At 53.6% G+C, this 7,001-nt stretch overlaps 1 pseudogene; it reads right to left on the reverse strand.

Moving 5' to 3' along the window:
* Positions 1-5,658: 5,658 nt before the first annotated feature.
* On the reverse strand, positions 5,659-6,701 carry LOC144820804 (28S ribosomal RNA; annotated as a pseudogene).
* Between the last annotated feature and the right edge of the window lie 300 nt (positions 6,702-7,001).

Below are 7,001 nucleotides of genomic sequence, written 5' to 3' on the forward strand. Positions count from 1 at the left end.
AGTTGTCAGTATTTCATTTTCAGACTTGGCTTTGAGTGTGAGGAGCCTGAATGAAATAGGCAGTGTCCTCAAGTCAGCCCGCGCAATACTTATATTTGTATTCATGCTAATAAAGAATTAATGTATTGTTTCTGCTGCGGAAGACCCTCAATTATTGGTGACGAAGGGGAGGGTTGTGAGTGTATGCAAAAGGCTTCCGCTGATGAAGTTAATTTCCAGGAGAGCATTCATCTCCTAGCAGATTTATACATATACTGGAGTAGATCGGAAACATCCAACAGCAACTCAGACCTAAAATTAACAGATTCCACTCCCAGTAGCTCTAAGATTCCCAATGCGCCCAACACTTTTCCTTACGAAAGATACGGGTGGAAAATGTGTTACGGAAGGGCACGCGCTGCGGCAAAAAGGAGGAGCAATAAGAGGGTGCAGGAGATTTCACACTAGTACCCCAGCATCAAAGCCTCGTAGAGGTGGTGCATTGAATACTATAAGATTTCAGTACGCCACTTCTAGGTTCTCAACTGTGACAAATCCTTATGCCTGCCTCATAGCAGGCGTAAGGGTGACGCAGTGCTAAAATCCCCCCTGCATTGCTGGAATTGCGTCACGCTTCTGACATAACTCCAGCAATGCATCAGTTTTGCGTCCACAGATAAGTCAATAATACTGACATATCTGTCATTCCTTGTGACATAATGCATCATACAGTAAATATGATGCATCGATGGTGTCTCATGGAGGGCACACTGAGAAGTGCTGCATCACTGCTTTGTCGCAGCAATGCAATACTTCTCATGAATAAGGCGTATAGATGGGAACTCTAGCCCCGGATGAAGAGAGGGAACTTTAGCAGGCAGTGAGCCTGTACTCTATCAAACCAGGACCAGAATTTATAGATTAGTTGAAACAATGGGTGGTGTCCTGAATGTGGTACACCCCCAGTTGAAGAGTGGTAACCATTGTCTAGGGGGGATCTTCCATCTCCCACTATTTCATAATATTCATGATGACTGTTATCAGCAGGTGGCAGGAAACCGCACACATGGCAAGCAGAGACTAGTGAGGGCTCAGGGTCTGGGAGTGAGAGAGATACCAGCGCTGGCTCCAAACAGATCAAACAATATGGTGACCCTGACATCTGCACTTCCTGCAGTGCTAAAGCTTTTATCTTTGACCAACTTCAGCACACATGGATATGTTTCAGAGGTGGCAGCCTACCACCTCTCTTTCTACAACTATTGCAACATTCTGTTCCTGAAGCAACCATGCCACATGTTCCAGAAGTTTGCAACCAGATACCACTTCTAGTGATGTAACAGATCAAGTGATGAGTTTATATTTTGCCATTTTGATGATAAGCCTCTGACTGCTGTGACATTTGGCACCACAAGACACCCTGTAGTGGATACTAAAAAAAAAAACCTCTTTACATCCCACTAAATGGTAAAACTGCACCACATTTACCCAATCATCTTGCGATTCAGATTCAGATGAAGGTAGAAGGACCACAGGGATGTTTGCGTGAGTACTGTGGGACAACTCCTGGTGGCACTCCACCCTCAGGAACCCGCCCTCTCCGACGGACCACGCACGCAACCTCAGCATCATCCTCGACTCCTCCCTCTCCATGACCCGTCAGATCAATTCCATCGCCTCCACCAGCTTCAACTGCCTACGGATCCTATGCAAGACCTTCATATGGATACCCCCGAATCCCGAAAAACCATAACACACGCACACATAACCAGCAGGCTGGACTATGGCAACGCACTCTACGCAGGAATCACAAGTCCCTCATACACAAGGTCCAAACCATCCAGAATTCCGCAGCCAGACTCGTCCTCGGAACCCCTCGACATGAACACATGACCCAACACCTACGCAACCTCCACTGGATTCCCGTCGAGAAGAGAGTAACGTTAAAACTCCTCACTCACGCCTACAAATCACTCCATAACATTGGAGCCAAATACCTAAACGAAAGAGTCTCCTTCCACGTACCCAAAAGGAATCTCCGCTCCGCTGATCTCACCCTTGCAGATCCCCGGATCCGCGAAGCCAGAGCAGGTGGCAGAGCATTCTCCTATGTCGCTGCCAAGGCCAGGAACGAGTTACCAGTCACCCTCAGACGCTCTCCCACCCGGCACGCCTTCAGGAGAAACCTCAAGACATGGCTCTTCGACTCAGCCTAAGCTATAACCTCCCCCCCCCAGCGCCTTGGGACCCTCACGGGTGAGTAGCGCGCTTTATAAACGCCCTGATTGAATGATCGATACTACATTGCGGGAAAGTGCTGTTTTACACTCCAAAGCGAAATAGAAAGTAACAAGGGGCGTAACAGTGCAACAAAAAAACAAGTACTTAAATAGCCAGTAGATGTGGTTTGCATATTGAGTCCAGACTAAAATATTTTTGACACGTCTGCTGCAGTAAAAAAAAAAAGAATTGCTCTCCTACATGATGCATCTATGAGATGATGAATTTGGGGCCATAAGCAATTTAGCAGTTGCACAGCCTGCAATTTGCTAAATTGCAAAGTTTGCAATGGCTAAATGACTTGTGCAAATGTACTAACTCCAGTTTGTGCATCAGTACCTGGTTACCAATAGCAGAATGGTTTAGAAATGTACTATGAACCGCAATTTGGAAGAGATGTGCATAGGGGTATGCGTTAAAAATTCTGATTTGCAATGCTATGTATCAATGGTTTTCTGACAGCAGTTTCAGTCGCATACCATTGATAGGCTGTGGACTCCTCAAAGAGGGTGGTAACCCATTCACAAAAGCAACCCCGTAGGAAGCACTCCCCTTTGTGAATGAAAAAAAAGGCTTGTTTGAAAATGGGAAGCAGTCCAGTGGACCAACTCGATCCCTGCCAGCTTGTGGAGAACTTTAAAACAAAAATGTTTACTTAAATGCAGACCAGTTTCCTCTAAAGAAGAGGGGCTGCATTAAAAAAAAAAACACTTTATTTAAATGGGACCACTAACATGGCGATCTACTGACCTCATCAGGCTACCACCCATGTGATGGCATCCAATCAGAGTGAGTTGTAGTTTGCAACCTACCTCATGAATATAGATGAGGTAGATTGACTTACGACCCACTCTGAATGGTGATTTCGAAAAATGACATATTGCTTTAGCTGGTTGGTTCACAACATCTAATTTCATTTGCAAAAAGTCAATGCACTGTTTGCGGGAGCTTTAGCGATTGAAATCTTATTACATCTAGTGTGTGATGATTCAGAGTAGTTTTGAGATGTAAAATACTGCCTCATACATTGCAATGCAAACACTCCATAGGGAGTGGAATGATACACCAAACATCCAATAGCATGATGTAAGAAGATAATACACCTGTGGGGCAGAGCCAAAGCTCTATGCATATGTTAAAGCCAGGGCACAAGTCGGCGGTACCCGCGGGTAGGTGGTATCCACCCTCCATTTCACAGGGTGGATGCAGTCCACTCTGTCAAGATGTTGGTCTACACTAAAATATGCTAAATTTGTCCCTGTTTAGGTTTCAGACACCGGGACATTTTCAGCAGTGTCTGCAGGTTTTCTGCTTTCGTTCTGAGTAGGGGTGGGCAGAAAACTCCGCTCCGTCAGCCTAGCGGAAAAAGCCAGCCACCTCTGCTGCCCGACCCGGTCCCTGCTTCTTAAAGCCGACAGGCCGGGGAGAGCCTCCCCGGGCCCCAGTGGACCCCCGTCCCCAGCGCCGGACCCTCGGCTGGCTTGCAGGACAGGGGGCTCCCGCACCCCTGGGCCCGCCGGACAGAGCATGAGCCCCAGGCCCGGTCCCAGCTGTCGAACCCTAGCCAGGGCGAAGAGAGCCTCCCTGGGCCCCGGTGTACCACACTGTCCACAGCGCCCGGACCCTCGGCTGGCTTCCAGGACGGGGGGCTCCTGCAGCCTGGGACCCTGGAACGCAGCAGGACCCCCGGGCCTAGTCCCAGCTTCCGAACCCTAGCCAGGCCGGGGAGAGCCTTTCCGGGGCCCAGTGGACCCCCGTCCCCAGTGCCCAGACCGTTGGCAGGCTTGCAGGATTGGGGACTTCCGCACCCTGGGATGAGCATGAGCCCCGGGCACGGTCCCAGCTTCCGAACCCTAGCCAGGCTGGGAAGTGCCTCCCCGGGCCCCGGTACACAACCCCGTCCCCAGCGACCGGACCCTCTGGCAGCTTGCAGGACAGGAGGCTCCCGCATCCCGGGGCCCGCCGGACAGAGCAAAAGCCCTGGGCCCGGTCCTAGCTTCCGAACCCTAGCCAGGCCGTGGAGAGCCTCCCCGGTGGACCCCCGTCCCCAGCACTCAGACCCTCGGCTGGCTTGCAGGATGGGGGGGCTCCCGCTACCTGGGATGGAGGAGGAACCCCGGGCCCGGTCACAGCTTCTAAACCTTAGCCAGGCCGGTGGGGAGCCTTCCCGGCCCCCATGGGATCCCCGGACCATCGGCTGGCTAGCGGGATGCGGGGATCCCGCACCCCGGGGCCTGCATGATAGAGCTCAAGCCCCAGGCCCGGACGCAGCTTCAGAACCATAGCCAGGCTGGGGAGAGCCTCCCCCGGCCCTGATGGACCCCCGTAACCCGCTCCCGGACCCTCTGATGGCTTGAAGGACGGGGGCTCCCACACCCCGGGGCCTGCCGGACGGAGCTCAAGCCCAGGGCACGATCCCAGCTTCCGAACCCTAGCAAGGCCAGGGAGAGCCTCCGCGGGCCTTGGTGGACCCCGTCACCAGTGCCCAGACCCACGGGTTGCTTGCAAGACAGCGGGCTCGTGCACCCCAGGGCCTGCCGGATGGAGCTCAAGCCCTGGGCCCGGTCCCAGCTTCTGAACCGTAGCCAGGCTGGGGAGAGCCTCCCCGGTCCCCGATGAACCCCCCATACCTAGCACCAGGACCCTCCGATGGCTTGTAGGACAGGGGCTCATGCACCCCGGGGCCTGCCGGATGGAGCTCAAGCCCCAGGCCCGGTTCCAGCTTCAGAACCCTAGCCAGGCCGGGAAGAACATCCCTGGTCCCCGTGGACCCCTGACCCAAGTGCCCTGACCCTCAGCTCCTTGCAGGACGGGGGGCTCCCTCACCCCGTGACCCGCTGGACGGAGCTCAAGCCCCGGGCCCGGTCCCAGCTTCTGAACCCTAGCCAGCACGTAGTGGGGGCTTACAGAACTTGGGGAAGGACAAAAGTTGGAGTTAGCCCGGCCGCCAGTCCGCAGGGCCATCAGGTCACCCGGCCCGCAGGGCCATCTGGTCATAGAGCCAGGCGACCAGATAGCCTGGGACGACCCAGCGCCCAGATGGCCTGGGAGGGTTCCGTACCCATTCGCCCTTGCAGTCCGGTGAGGGATGGCCAGGTGCACCGAGGCAGCTACTCGGGAGGCTCCTTCCCGGGGGTTGCTGCTCTCCTCCCTGCCCGACTGGGGCAGCAGGAAGGAGAGGCCCAGCCGGCGCAGGCCATCTGGTCAGCCTGCTGACCCGCAAGGGATAGTGGCCCCATCCCTTAACCCCGGTGGGGCAGGGACAGGAGGGGGTGGAGGCAGCCTCCCGCAAACCCATGTTACCCGCTCTGCGTCCCTCCCACCAGCGCGGGGTCAGAGGGACCCATCCCTTGGTGTGATGGAGGAGGGCATCCGCGGGTACCCATGCATCGAGAGACAATAGCTTGGCTCAGAGGATGACTTTCAATAGATCACAGCGAGGTAGCTGCTCTGCTACTTATGAAACCCTGACCCAGATTCAGGTCGTCCACGAATGATTTAGCACCAGGTGCCCCACGAACATGCAAGATTCTAAGGGCAATGGAGGCGGCCCCCTTCCATCTGCGCTCCGGTCCCCAAGAGAGCATCTCTATGCACCGGCCCCTCGAGAGAGAGGCCAGCTATCCCAGGCCAACCGAGGCTCCGCAGCACTGCGGTATCGTTACAGTTTAGGGGGGCTTCTGACTTAGGGGCGTTCAGTCATAATCCCACAGATGGTAGCTTTGCCCCATTGGCTCCTCCGCCAAGCACATACACCAAATGTCTGAACCCGCGGTTCTTCTCGTACTGAGCAGGTCTACTATTGCAACAACACATCATCAGTAGGGTAAAACTAGCCTGTCTTACGGCGGTCTAAACCCAGCTCACGTTCCCTATTAGTGGGTGAACAATCCAACGCTTGGTGAATTCAACTTCACAATGATAGGAAGAGCCGACATCAAAGGATCAAAAAGCGACATTGCTATGAACGCTTGGCTGCCACAAGCCAGGTATCCCTGTGGTAACTTTTCTGACACCTCCTGCTTGAAAAACAAAAAGTCAGAAGGATCGTGAGGCCCCGCTTTTCACGGTCTGGATTCATACTGAAAATCGAGATCAAGTGAGCTTTTGCCCTTCTGCCCCGCGGGAGGTTTCTGTCCTTCCTGAGCTCACCTTAGGACACCTGCATTATTGTTTGACAGGTGTACTGCCCCAGTCAACCTCCCCACCTGCAACTGTCCCCGGTGCGGGTCGCGCCCTGAAGGCACTGGGCGCTTGGAGCCAGAAGCGAGAGTCCCACAGGGCTCGCCTCCCCTACCTCACTGGGTAAGTGAAAAAACTATAAGAGTAGTGGTATTTCACCGGCGGCCCGAGGACCTCCCACTTATCCTACACCCTTATGTCTCTTCACAGTGTCAGACCAGAGTAAAGCTCAACATTAACTTCTTTCCCTGCTGATTCTGCCAAGCCCGTTCCCTTGGCTATTGTTTCACTAGATAGTAGGTAAGGACAGTGGGAATCTCGTTCATCCATTCATGCGCGTCACTAATTAGATGACGAGGCGTTTGGCTATTCTGTACCACCTCACGGTGGCTCATTCTGGGTTATTATGCTGCCCATCAGCGTCAATTCGGTTTTGCTTCCAACAATACAACATTCTTTCGCTCCGGAGTACAGCCACAAATGCTGTCCTCACTGGAACTGGGATCACGTATAGGCCAGAGATAGTACACCCTGCAGTACTATTCCAACAATTTTAAGAT

The sequence above is a fragment of the Lissotriton helveticus genome, chromosome 2_1 (genome assembly GCF_964261635.1).
Source record: "Lissotriton helveticus chromosome 2_1, aLisHel1.1, whole genome shotgun sequence".
In the NCBI taxonomy this organism is placed as follows: Eukaryota; Metazoa; Chordata; class Amphibia; order Caudata; family Salamandridae; genus Lissotriton; species Lissotriton helveticus.